Source organism: Canis aureus, chromosome 1 (genome assembly GCF_053574225.1).
Source record: "Canis aureus isolate CA01 chromosome 1, VMU_Caureus_v.1.0, whole genome shotgun sequence".
NCBI lineage: Eukaryota > Metazoa > Chordata > Mammalia > Carnivora > Canidae > Canis > Canis aureus.
This window is the reverse complement of record NC_135611.1, coordinates 44,024,073-44,038,787: the sequence shown is the minus strand read 5'-3', so window position 1 is coordinate 44,038,787 and position 14,715 is coordinate 44,024,073. Positions and strand designations below refer to the sequence as shown.

At 33.2% G+C, this 14,715-nt stretch overlaps 1 long non-coding RNA gene across 1 annotated transcript in view; it reads right to left on the bottom strand.

Moving 5' to 3' along the window:
• Nucleotides 1-5,781: 5,781 nt before the first annotated feature.
• Nucleotides 5,782-14,715, bottom strand: part of LOC144314022 (uncharacterized) — a 101,148-nt gene continuing 92,214 nt past the window's right edge. Inside the window, exons 3-4 of the long non-coding RNA XR_013379671.1 lie at nt 14,373-14,477; nt 5,782-5,930 (exon numbers count right to left, since the gene is read on the bottom strand). This is a non-coding gene — a long non-coding RNA (uncharacterized LOC144314022). The remainder of the gene's footprint in view (nt 5,931-14,372; nt 14,478-14,715) is intronic.

Here is a 14,715-nt window from a genome sequence, read left to right as displayed (position 1 = left end):
TAAGAATTTTCTCCCTACCCTGAAATTATAGTGACACCACCCCCCAAATTTGCTTCAAAACTTTTAAGGTTTGCTTAGCACATTAAAGTCTCTGAGTAACATGAAATTGATTTTTCAGGATGGTGTAAAGTAACACAAACATCTATTTTCTCATGTGTCAGATGTATCTATTGTCCATTCTGTTCTTTCTCACTGGTATGTAATGGCAGCTTTGTCAGGCATCATATATCTAGGTATTCATATTTCTATTTCTAGACTTGATCTATTTTCCTATCCAGAATTGCTCTATCAGTTTATACTTTATAAAGTCACATAGCTTTATGCACATGGATTTACAATAGTATATGACAAAACAATGTTTTTAGCTTTCTATATAAATTTAAAAATCAGTTTGAGTTCCACAAAAATTTCTATGAGAATCCTGAGCAGGGTTGTAGTGAATTATAGATTTATCTCAGAATTTATATCACCAAATAACTATAACATCCACTCTCCAAATAAGGACAAGTTGGAGAGTTGCCAACATCTTTATTATTGCTTGACAATTTTATTTTATTTTATTTTTTTGCTTGACAATTTTAAATGGCTCTTTGAGAATACTGTTCAAAAACTATTTTAAAACATAAAATCCAAAAAAAACTCATAAAATCCTTTCTAAAACATGAAAGTAGTATATATAATTTTCTTAAAAACATTTTATAATCATTTTATATTGATAATTTGAGCATGAAATATAACATAAACAAATTATGTTTGGGATATGTATGCACGTTTTTAAAAAGATTTATTTATTTATTCATGAGAGAGATAGAGAAGCAGAGACATAGGCAGTGAGAGAAGCAGGCTCCTCAGAGGGAATCTGATGTGGGACTCAATTGCAGGATGCAGGATCACACCCTGAGCCAAAGGCAGATGCTCAACCACTGAGCCACCCAAGTGTCCCATATATGCACATTTTGATTATTGTTTTTCATATCTGCCTTTAAAGCCATATCTCTGGTTATTTCTAAAGACTTTTTTGTTTCCCATGCTCTTATTATTTCTTAGTTGTTTGAAGGTATATGTACATTTATTTAAAGTCAGATTTATGATAATTATATTTGGAATTGTTGATATCAATCAGCTTATCTCACTGGGCTGTAATATGCTTCATAAAAATCTTATCACTATAGATGTTAATAGTCTTGCACAGTGAAGAACACTTTCTGTTAGAAGATATTCTCAGCTATAAATTTGTCACATGCAATTTTAATTCCACAGAAATTGCTTTTGGCCTTCTTTCAGAGACGCTTTCTTTAGCAAATATTTTAAATAATTTATCAGATAATGATTTATATTTGTGGTTATTTTGATTGTTTTGTCAAATCTAGGTGTTACAAAATGGAAGGATTCTTATATGCATCTGATCCTGGTATAGAATATAAATTGATTTTATCAAATGTAAGAATCTAAATTGCTCTTTCCACATGTCAAGATATCCTAAATCACAAGTACAGAATTTAAATATTAAAACATGTACATCATTATTATTAGATAATCAATGAAATAATTTTTATAAACTTGTTTAATATATATGGATGTTATTTATTTTTCAAAAACGAATTTTAAAATTTTGTTTGCACAAAATTATTTTAGATTCATCAATATAATTAAACCAAATTTTTAGTCAACAAATATGTGTTTAATTTGTATTATTTTATTTATTCTTTAACATCCTTTTCGCTCTCCAGAGTGACCTTATAAGATAACAAATTAAGAAGTCAGTATATATATATAATTATAAATAAAACTGTTATTTCATTACAAATATCTTATTTTGAATTAATAGATATCTCATCTTTATTTAAATATTCCTCCTGGTGGTTGACTTTTTCCCACATATCTACTTTACAGTATCTAATTCCAATTTGTCCTATGGTTTCTTATCCTAAAATTTTATTTTTTCATGAAAATAAACCCTACATTTTTTGTAACATTCTATCTAGGACCAAAATTTTCATAGTTAGATACCAGCTACACTCTTGTGAAAGGTTAAAATCAAGAAGACTGACAAAACCAAATATTTGCAAGGACATAGAATAATTGAGACATGTGTTGACACTGAGAGTGTAAAACAGTATATCTAGCTTGGACAACAGATTTTTTTGTTTATTATAAAATGAATTTAATGTCCACACAAAGTCTTGAGCAATAAATGTTTATAATAGCTTTACTAATGATAATTAAAAAGTGGATAAAATAACTAAAAATTAGAACCCAAATGTCCATCAACAATTAAGTGGGTAAACAATTTTGTTGTAGGGGCACCTGGGTGGCTCAGTGGTTGAGCATCTGCCTGTGGCTCAGGTCATGATTCTGGGGTCCTGGGATCGAGTTCTGCATCAGGGTCCCTGCAGGGAGCCTGCTTCTCCCTCTGCTTACATCATTTTGTTGTGTTCCTAAAATGGAACACTACTCACCAAGAATGAATGTATTGCTTATATGCATATGTGCATATTTGTGTGTATACATATATAAATATATTATATATATATGTATGTATAATGACAATATGGATGAATCTCATGGGTATTTTATTGAGTGTAAGAAGCCAGATATTAAAATGTAGTGTTCTGATAAAAATCAGAACAGTGGTTTCTTGATGAGGATGGTATGTTCTGAGGCAAATTGGTAAGGAATATAAAAGGGTATCAGTATATCTTGACTGACTTGTTTATGCATGGTCACACTTATCAAACTGTATTTTAAATCAGTATATTTTATTTTCTGTAAATTACAACTTAATGAAGATGGTCAGAAATGCCATTATTTTTTCTATAACATTTCTGAAATCAAAAAATAAGATCAGAAGCTCTAAGCAATTTTGTACTCTATGCATAAAAATTTAATATGTTTTTTTCTGTGTAACAATGAAGTTTTAAAAACATTTGATAGTTTTTAAGAATAAAATACAACAGTATCAATAAAATCAAAATAATTTACTAGGGATATTTACATTTTATTTAATTTACTTTCTCAGATCTTATTTTAGCACTTTAAAAGATAGGTCAAATAGATTTGTTGCTATTATAATAGCCATGTCCTTTTAAGGAAACTAAATTAAATAACTTTCTTAAATGTGAAAAATATCTACAAAAAAAGAGCGAATAATCTCATTTTTATTACTAGATAATAGGCTTTATATTGGACTAATGGACTAATATTTTCCAAGCTATATTTCATAAAACAATAATTCTCTATAATATATTTCAAGAAAATACATATGTCTGTGAAATAATTTTTTAAATGTTTTCAACAAATGAACATAAAATCTTTTATGTGATAATTTATGAAACAATGCATAATATCTTTGAAAGTTAGAGAGTGACTTACAAGATAATCTGCTATAGAAACACATTGATATTTAGACAAAGTGACATTCTTCTTAAGAAACCCTCCAGTAGACATATATTTTGTAGTCAATGATGGCATGGCATGTTTCTTTCTATGATATGGTCTTTTAAGTGGTTAATAAAAAAAAATCACATCTTTTCTATTTCCTGCATGTTAAGAAGCTAAAATTATCATGTTGATATTGTTCTAATTTCATGCATTGATTAACAACCAGTGAGATGTTTTATTATTTTCATTAATCTGAGCATGCATTTTGGTGTTCGCGTTAATGTTCTGTCAACTGATTTTAATTAAAGAAGTGATCATGGGGAAAGAAGGAAACATTTATAATACATAATCTTACTATTACTGTAAGCATTTATTTTCTTGATGGTATAAATATTGTTAATACATAGAGCAACAATTTTTTCCTTGCTGATATTGATGCATATTTAATATATGGAATATAGTGGCATGTTTTGGGAGCAGAACAACTCACTACCCAAGGGCTCACAGAGTATCTGATTTACAAGTGTGAAATCCCACAAAATATTACCTCATCCTGAGGGATCCACTTTGGTAAAGGAAGTTGCAACAATGAACAGATGGCAATGGGATTCCATTTACAATGGGATGGATATCAAACAGAACCTGTTTGACCGCATGCATATTGGACTAGTCTTCTGAAAGCAGAGCAACAGTGTCAGTTTGGAGATAAAATCTGTATTAGTCAGGGCTCCCCAGAGTGACAGAACCAATAGGATACATGAAGGTATATGAGGAGATTTATTATAGAAATTGGCTCACACAATATGGAGGGTGAGATATGCATCAATTTATTACCTGTAAGCTGGAGAAGCAGGAAAACTAGTGGTAAAGTTCAGTCCAACTCTGACGGCCTCAGAACCAGAAGGCTGATGGTTTAAGTCATGGGATCCAAAGGCCAGAGGAACAGGATTTCTGATGTCTGAGAGCAGGAGAAGATGGCTGAAAAAACTAAAGAAGAGGGATGTAAAATTCACCATCCCTCCACTTTTTTGTTCTGTTCAGGCCCCCAACAGAATAAATGATGCTCCCTCGCACTGGAAAGGACAGTCTTCTTTTTCAATCTACCATGTCAAATGCTAATGTCCCAGAAACAGCCTTTCAGACATCCAGATATAACGTTTTTATCAGCTATTTGGGCACCCTTAACTCAGTCAAGTTGACCCCATAAGATTAACCATCAGAACACCTATGGCAACTCCATGTCTTAGCTCCCACTGTTGTGTTTGGTGTCTAAGGGTTGTTTTAGAACTTGAATGGCTAGATCCTTTTAAAAATTGGTCTCATTTTTTCACTGGCTTAATAGGCTTCTTATGTGTATATTTTTTATCTATTTCATGTGCCAATAACTACATTAAAAGTGTTTTGGTTTTTTTCCTAAAAATAATTATCAAGCCCAAATTGGTTTTTGCCACCTTTCTCTATTCCATTTCCTTCACTTTATAGCAGCAATCTTGAAACTTCAAGCTCAGGTAGGAAGCTATTTTAATCTCATTTCCTACTGTTTGTTGTTTTCCAACTCTCTGAAATCCACTTTTCTGTAATCACTCTATCCACATTCTGTCTGCCTACACCAACCAATTGTTATTTTAGCCAACCTTTTTCTTCATATTCCTTGTTATGCTCAGCTAGTATCAACCAAAATTCCTTATAATATTCTATTTGAATCTATTCCCTTATAATTCCAGATTTGATAGATATTATGAGTTGAATTGTGTTCCCACAAAATTCATATGTTGGAGGTTTAACCCCCAGGATCTCAGACTGTGGACTTAGTTGGAAATAGGGTCATTGTAGATGCAATTAGTTAAGTGAAAGGTTTACTGAAACAGGGTGCTCTGATCCAATATAGCTAGTGTTCTTATAAAAAGGGGAAATATGGACACAGAGAGAGAATTCTATGTAAAGATGAAAGTAGAGATTGGTTGGTGGTTGGTGCTTCCATTTTGCTTTCTCACCAACAATGCCATCTAACTTTTACCATCACTTTCAGTATTTCTCACCACCAAATTACCAAGCCAATGGCATACATTTAGATTTTTGTCATGGCAGCACTCTGCGTTAAGATAACACTTTTATATTAATCAAAACAATTATTTTTTTAATAAGGATTTTTTGAAAGTATTTATTTATTCATGAGAGACAGAGAGAGAGAGAGAGAGAGAGAGAGAAGCAGAGACATAGGCAGAAGGAGAAGCAGGCTCCATGCAGGGAGCCTGATGGGGGACTTGATCCCGGGACTCCAAGATCACGCCCTGGGCCGAAGGCAGGCACTAAACCGCTGAGCCACCCCGGGATCCCCTAATCAAGACAATTCTAACTGCTGTTATAAATAACACTGCCAAGTCTCAGTGGTGTATCGCAATAGGTATTTATTTTTTACTCACATAAGCCTAAGTAGCAGTGATAGAGAAAGAGGGACTATCTTTGCAGGGCCCTAGGCCAATAATGTAATCTTTGCCATCTTCAACATATGGTTTCCAGGTCACACTGGACATGTATATCAATCCAGCCTGCAAAGAAGACAGAGATCAGAAGACTATATGGTTAGACATGGAGGTGGCATTTATTAGTTCTACCTATAACTCCTTGGTCAGACATAAGCCATAAAACTACACCTAATTGTAAGAGATGCTGAGAAGGGTGATTTATCTATGATCTCAGGAGGCCAGTAAATGGATATAATGCCAATGATACAGTTTCTACATTCTATTAAGCATGAAACTACCCCATAAAAATTCAAGTAATTTCTTTTTTGGTGAAACAACTCTACATGAAAGTACTAAAACATTAAATATTAAAAATCAATTGGGGTGGAATTTCTTCATTTATCCCACAAAGACTTATCCTTTTGTCTCACTAGTAGAATAAAACCAGTTTAAGCAAAAAATGTAGATGTTATATTGGACATTCTCACTAATGTATTCCTTTCAGGCAAATCCCTGAAGACATCCAACTGGCAAACATAATTTTAATACCAAAGAGATGACTAAAGAGGCAAAATTCATACTGTGAATTTGATTTAAATTATGAGAAGTAGTTGGAAAATTAGTTTTAAAAGATCAAATGGACATGAAGAAAGCTGGTCCTAAGGTGATTGCCAATATTAAAAAACAAAACCAAAACCAAAACCAATTCCTTCTTGATTAATCTACTTGAGCTTTTTATAAGAAAAGTCATAAAAAAAAAAGTCATGAAAGCTGTATACATGAGGTTATTGAATTGACACAACTTGTTGTATTAATTAGAGATTAATAATGATATCAAAGATTTTAGGATAAATGTATAAAATCATTAATATTAGTATTACACTGCTTCCTTAAATTTGTATAGAAATAAACCGATGTTATCATGCATTTGCAGAATTTGACATGTTGACTCTAAAGTTTATGTAAAAATGCAAAGCACCCAGAATGGCTAAGACCTTAAAAAAGAAAAACCAAACTTAGAAATCTTAAACAGAATGGCTTCAAGATTTACTATAAGGCTATAGTAATTATTATGATAGAAATTGTAATAAGACTTGAAATAATAGAAATATTTTAAAAGTAGTGTCTCCAGACATGGGCCCATATGTATTTGATAAATTAATTTTTTTTTGACAGGGGGAAAGAGTGAGCCAGCAAAGGGGTGGAGAGGAGGGACAGAGAAAGAGGGAACAAATCCTAAGCAGACTCCACTCTGAGTGCAGAGGCAGTTGCAGAGCCAGAGTCATAAGATCAAGCCTGATCTGAGCAATAATCAAGAGTCAGACACTTAACTGACTAAGCCATCCAGGAGCCCCTGATAAATTAATTTTTGATAAAGATGATAAGATAATTCAACAAGAATGAAAACACATTCAATAAATGTTACTGGAAAAAAGTGAATATCTAAATGAGGAAAAAATAAGCTTAACCCATTATCTCATAACACACACAAAAACTATTGCAAGATAGATCATAAATGAAAATGTTTAAACTAAAACAATACGATTTCTAAAAGAAAACATAGAAAAATAACTCTTTCTCCCTTTCTTCTTACATTCTTTCTTACATTAGCCCTGCTTCTAAGACCTCCTAATTCAGTCAGGCCCATTCTAGATTTTCTAGAATAATCTCTCTTATATCTGCAAAATACTTTCACAGCGATAATTAGATTAGTGTTTGAATTTAAAAACTAACAATTGTTACCTAGCAAAACTGACACATCAAAAAAGAAACAAATTCACAAAATGAATTTCATCAAAATTAAATTTTTTGATCACTGAAAATCATAGTTAATAAAATGAAAAGTCAATCCACATATAGGGGGAATATAATAGCTATACTTAAATCTAACTAAGGACTCATAGTAAGCATATATAAAGAATCCCTACAAGTATGAAAGACAAAACTGAATAAAAATGGTCAAAAACTTTGTTTATTAAGTAGAATAGATAAATGTCCACTAAACACATGAAATGGTGTTCAGTATCTTTAATTATCAGGGAAATGCAAATAAAATAAAAACAAAATATTTCTTTATCTCACTAGAACAGCTAAAATTAAATAGACCTATAATACCAAGAAGGGGAAGGGGTGAGGGGCAATATTGTTAGTGTGAGTGAAAAACAGTACAACCACTTCAGAATATTGTTTGATGGTTTCTAAGAAAATGAAGAGTACACCTACTCTATCCAACAATTCTATATATTAGATATTTACCCAAGAAAAAAAATACGTATCTATAGAGTCTTATTAATGAATGGTACCAGTTTTATCATAAGTTCATAGGATCACTGAATTTTTAGTCTTGCTCTTTTGAATAATTTTCTAACACATTATTGTAAATATGTTACATTTTTATAATAGAAAACATCGCTGGGATGCATGGGTGGCTCAGTGTTTGAGTGTCTGCCTTGGGCTCAGAGTGTGATTCTGGGGTTCTGGGATCAAGTCTCGTATCAGGCTCCCCATAGAGAGTTTGCTTCTCCCCCCTGCCCATGTCTCTGCTTCTCTCTCTGTGTCTTTCATGAATAAGTCAATAAGATATTTTTTAAAAAAGAAAACATCATTTAAATTCCAATATTTAGCTATTAGAGTTGTCATATTTTGTTCATACTTCTGCTAGATATGCATAACGTCACACACACTATTATATAAAAATGAGGATTTGACTATGAGAAAATATATATACTCATTATAAAACAAAACACAACGTGGAAATTTATGAACTAAGAAATGACTGATTCGGTGATTGATAAATAACAATGATTCAGAAAATATTATACAAATTTTAATTTCTCATAGAATTATCTAAGAGCTCAAGTGGTTGACATTTTACTCTGCCTCTTTCAATTCCTCTTTCTTCCCCTAATGCACTTACCAAACACACTTTGGATAAAATATGCTATCAGTCACTGAGAAAGTTTTTTAACTTGCCCTCACAGAACTAACAACAAATGCCAAGAAACCTGGTGATTTCCCAAGACTGAATTAAGTAAACAAAGAGGGGAATAAACTGGATTCAACTGAGAGACTTGCATATAAATAGAAATGTAAGTTTGAGAAAATGCTGAATTTTCCCCAGGAATTATCAAGTAATCATATTCCCAGATTTTAGGGCTGATGGTTGGGCAAGCAGTCATTACAAGATGATTTTCATAAGCAAACCTTTCAAAACGTCAAGGAAAAATATTTCTCATGGAATTTAACTTCTTTAGATTATAGAGCAGAGTATAGAAGAAAATTTGAGCACAATATTGATCCAGACCTTTAAAAAAGTGTTATATAGACAGAAAAATCACATACCAACAGAATACACGTGCAAAATTCTGAATAACATAATAGCAAACAGAATCTAGTGTTTGTTAAAAGTTTAACACAAAAAGATCATATGACATTTTTTCACCAGAAGTACAATAGTAGGATATGCATCTTGCTAATAAATTTTTAAATGAGCATAAAAACAGATGCTGTTATTTACTAAATTTAAGATACATTCTTGATGAACCAAAAGCTATAATAAAATGAGAACATGAAGTTATTACCAAAACCAAACAAAGTTTACAATTTCACACCCACCCACACACACATAAAAGAGCTACAACCTGAAATAATAAAGGCATGATAGTCTCAGAGTGGTTAAGAGCAATCTGGAGCCAGACTGCTTCGGGGTAATTCCTGGCTCTGGCATTTCTTTGTGACCTTAGGCAAATTCCATAACTCTCTGTGTTGCAAGCTTTCATATACAAAATGAGAGTAAACATAGTACACATCTTATTAGATTGTGGTGAGCATTCAGTAAATTGATGTATGTTAAGTGGACAGTTGTCTGACCATCAGCAAACATTATGTTGGAATCTATTCTTATGGATATCCGTATTGCTGTTTATACCAAGTTGAAAGATAATAAGAATACCTGCAACTCCTCTTCTAAAGCCTGCATTGATTTTATTTAAAATAAATTGAGGAAACTATGCTCAGATTAGATCCTCTTTTGAGTAGACTGGGACAGAAATTGGGTTGGGTGGCAAAGGCTAGCTTTCCCTTCCCTCCAGCCAGATCAATCAGCCTCCAAGAGGGTGAGTGAAATTGCTGATAAGTCTGGATATTTTTCCCATCTGAAGATAAACATAAGCATTCACTGAACACACACAACATTCAACAGCCGAGAGGAAAATGTAAAACATCAATACGTAGTCCCATCTGGAAAGAGAGAGAAAGCAAAACCACACATAGTACAAAATATTTAGTCTCTTAGCAACAAATTTCAGTTGCTATGCCACCTTCACCTTGCACTCTGCCTGCGACCCTGAAACAAAGCTCAATTTTCCTAAACCCTGGGAATTTCCCAAATTAGGAACTATTCTTAGTGCCAGAGTTATCACACTGAACAAAGAAACCAAAATCCCAGCCTTCAGAAAATATATGTGTTGCTTTAGGTGACAAAAAAAAATTTAAATAGAAGTATAGAGTTTGGGTAGGCTGCAACTGTAGACAAGATAATGAGGCAGAGTTTCTCTGGAAAGCATCATTTGGATAAGGACCTGAAGGAAGGGCAAGGAGAGAGGGCAGGATATCAGTGGGGAAGAACACCACAGACCAAGCAAACATCTGGGGATCCTAGGGTAGGAGTGTATACAACATGTCCAAGTGGGGAAGCCGGAGTAGCTGGAGCAAAATGGAGCTGAGAGAAAGCAGACGTGCACGCAGTCAGATGTGAGGTGGGGCCAGACCAGCATGTGCTAGAGCATTCCAAGGAATTTAGAACTCACTCTGCTTAAGGCATGTTCTTAAAAACATCACTCTTGTTGTTTGAGAATAAGGTAGAATCAAAATTATACTGATAAATCAAGTTGTGGCTGGCTAATTTTTTTTTATGCTGGGAGGCAGGGATTATCCATCTGGAGGGGAATTTAGGAAATTTCTCTATTTCCCAAATTCTTGTATGTCAATATTATTTTGTTGCCTTTCTTTGTGGGATAAAGAAACTTGAAATTTCACATTACATAATCTAGAAGAATATCTGATCCTAAATTACCTAGAATTTTTAGCTATAGGCCAAAAAGATTACTTTTAAAGATTTATTTTTTATTTATGTTATTTATTTACTTTAGAGAGAGTGGTGGTGGGAGAGGGGACGTGCAGAGGGAGAGAGAGAATCCCAAACAGATTCCCAGTGGGCGTGGGGTCAATCTCACAATGTCATGATGCTGAGACCATGAACTGAGTAAAAATCCAGAGTCAGAGGTTTAACTGACCAAGCCACCCAGGCACTCCCAAAAAGGTTTTTTAATACAAAAGCAACCCAATGAACATGGCACATCAGAAAATGACTCTAGACATTAATGACAGTGGAGATGTTAGTCCAACCCTTATAGTCACCTGGCTTTAATCATCATGAAGAGACAAAAAATCAACATCCTCATGGATTAAACCACTTGTAGTTGGGTTTTGTGCTATAGTTTTAAACATTTTTAAGAGATCTATCCTTCTCTCCAATTTGATCTTTAATTTTTAATCTTGTACATTTATTAAGTTTTGAGTATTAAAGTGAAAAAGTATAAATTCAGTAATCTGGACAGTTCTTGCCCATGGAAAATTTATAGCCTAAAGATGAGCATCAAAAGCCCTTTTCCTGGGCCGCTGGGTGGCTCAGTCCATTAAGAGTCTGAATCTTGATTTTGCCTCAGGTCATGATCTCAGGGTAATGAGATTGAGCCCCATGTCAGGCTCCGTGCTGGGAATGGAGCCTGCTTAAGATTCTCTCTCTCTCCCTCTGTCCCCATCTCAGCTTGCTCTCTCTCTTTCTCTCAAAAACTAAAAAGTCCTTTTTCAATTATATAGAGGCCAAAGAGACCATAGAGTATCAGTAGAAAAGCTTATTATAAGAATTATAAATGGTTTGTGTAAAATATAAAGTTTTGTTCTTTTTGTTTTTTGTTTTTAGTTCTATGATACCTGCTTGAAAAAAGTAATTGCATCTAATTGCATTCAATGCCAAAGAGAGAACTTAGGTTATTGTCCATAAATAACAATGTGAAGTTTTGTATTTTTATTCAATTTCTTGTTATAGTAGAACACTAGCTACATGAAAACACACAACAATACATTAATTTGAAAAAAACAATTATAATCTAGGAAGAACAAAGGAAGAACAAAATACAGGCAAATTATATTAATAAGGTAAAGAAGTGATTTCTAAGGGGAAAATAAGTTCTAGATAATTTAGTTTCTTTTGTCTCTGAATGTCCTCTTAAAGAGTAGTTGATAAATTGGAGCTTATTTAGGTATTATTGAATGTTTGTGCTTGATATATTTCTTTTTTATTTTACTGAAGTACAGTTAATACACAATGTTACCTTAGTTTCACATGTACAAAATAGTGATTAGACAACCCTAAACATTATGCTATGTTCAGTGTAACTACCATCTGTCACCATATTACACTATAACAATATCATCAATGATATTCTCTATGCTGTATCTTTCATCTTTGTGACTTGTTCATTCCAAAACTGGAAGTTTGTACATCCCACTCTCTTTTCCTCATTTTGCCCATTCTCCCATTCCTCTCCCTTCTGGTAACCAACAGTTGGTTCTCTGTTCTTTATGGGTCTGGGTTTTGTTTGTTCATTTGTCTTGTTTCTTGGCTTGAACATATAAGTGAAATCATATGATATTTGTCTTTCCCTATCTGATTTATTTCACTTAGTATAATATACTCTATTTTCATCCATATTTTTGCAAATGACAAGATGTCATCCTTTTTTATGGTTGAATAATATATATACATATATGTATATGTGTGTGTGTGTGTGTATATATATAATCTCACATCCTCTTTATCCATTCTCCTTAGGAGTGTTTCTATGGGACAGGTCAAAAAATTCTTTTAATTTAAATATACTCTCTAAAAATAAAACAATAGTATACAAACAAATTGAGGAATGTTAGGATTTTTTTTTTGGATGTTAGGATTTTATGTATTTTCCAATTCTTCAATAATGATATACAAGTGGCCAAATACTCCAGCCACATATGTGAACTGGGCTTCAAAGACAACAATAAGGATGAGCTCGAGGCACCTGCAATTTGGCAGTTTAAGAACCATTGCAAAGACGGCATGTCATTTGCAAAATCCAGCTGATAAAGGAAAACTATCAGCTTCACATTAAATCTGAAATGCTTTTGGAATTGCCAGCTTACAGTAATTATTATTGACTTAGTTGAATGTTTTCTCTGAGACTGAATTTTAGGCCTTTTAAAAATATATATTCAACAGTATTCTCTAACCTTGAAGAATGTAGCATACTCCTCCCCTTTCTTCTGCTTTCATTTTTTTCCCTAAAATAACTTTTTCTTTTCCTTATGAATCACTTACTTTTTGCACTTGAAAAAGTCTAAATGCTTGCTTTCCATTTCAGGATTGATATTTAAATTCCCTGCTGCACATCAAACCTGTGAATTGTTGCGACATTCTTCTAGTGTCCATGTTTTATCTTCTTTCAGAGGGCATGAATTATACATAACTGATTAACAGTTAATTGCACAATATTTGAAACAAAAATAGGACTCAGTGCTTAAATAATTGTTTCATCTGTGAAAAATATCATCTTTTGCACTCCAGGAAATCACCACCCATCATACCATGACAAAAAGCATAGCTTATTTTTCTGATCACTGCTATGGCTGAAGCATGAAATTTAAAAGTCAAAAATTTCTGAAAGCAGAAATTTAAAATTCATGTTGAACTTTTGAAATGCTTCAGGTTTTTAGGGTATGCTCATACTTGCTCTTTCATTTGTGACTGCTCATTTTGTGGTTCAGAAATTTAGAACCCTATTTTTTTCTACATACTGACAATCATCAGCATGTATGTATCTGTGTACTGATTCCACAAAGAAAGTCGAATAGCATGTTACAGATTCGTGTGAGGATGACAGCTGGGTGATGTGCATTAACCCAGTAGAGTGGCTCCACATACCACCTATCGTAGAAGAAGAGCACTGGTTTCAGAAGCAAGGATCTTGGGCTTGGTCAGGGCTGATGTTTGGCACCTCAGAAAGATGTGCTACCCATTGATTTGTGCAATGTAGAGGCATGAGGTTTGGCCCTAGGAAAACCACAAACTGACCTTCAAAGTTACGTCATCTCTGGGGGTTTCAGTGTGTTCCTCTCAAGAATTACAGCTTTGCCTTGGTGATCTTGAAAGGAACTTCCATGCACCCAAATACATGGTTTTAAAAAGTCATCGCTAATAATTATCCCTGAGCCAAAACTTACCTATTATGAATCACATAAATAAAAATCCACAGTATATAAATGAGAATTTCAGAAAGAAAAATAATGTGTAGGGAACAGAGAAACAAATATCTAAAAGCAAAAAATAATATGGCTACAATATCCTAAAGTAGAGAATTTAATCAGCAATTAATCAGCAGCTAAACCTTTTAGCTCCAAAGGTTAGGAAAACAAAATAAAAGCACTTACCTTATTTGTAATTTTTAATGCAAAGTTGATTCTCATTCTCCACGATAGCTATGTTTTGTGAAGTTACTGTGGGCACTGAATTAGCAAATAGTAAAACCATTGCTCCTAAGGAAAATACAAGGTTAGGTTCTTTTGTGAGCCTCTAGTGCAACTACCCACCTGATCAATACATAACTGTTTTATTATGTGTTTCTGGTTAATAGCAACTCATTTAATATATATTATTGATTCATTAACATTGAACTCATGACAAACGTCATTATAAGTCATGTCTAAATAAAGCCGATCTCTCACATATATTTTCTCTGTAAGACATATTGCAACTTTCTTGGGCTTAGGAACA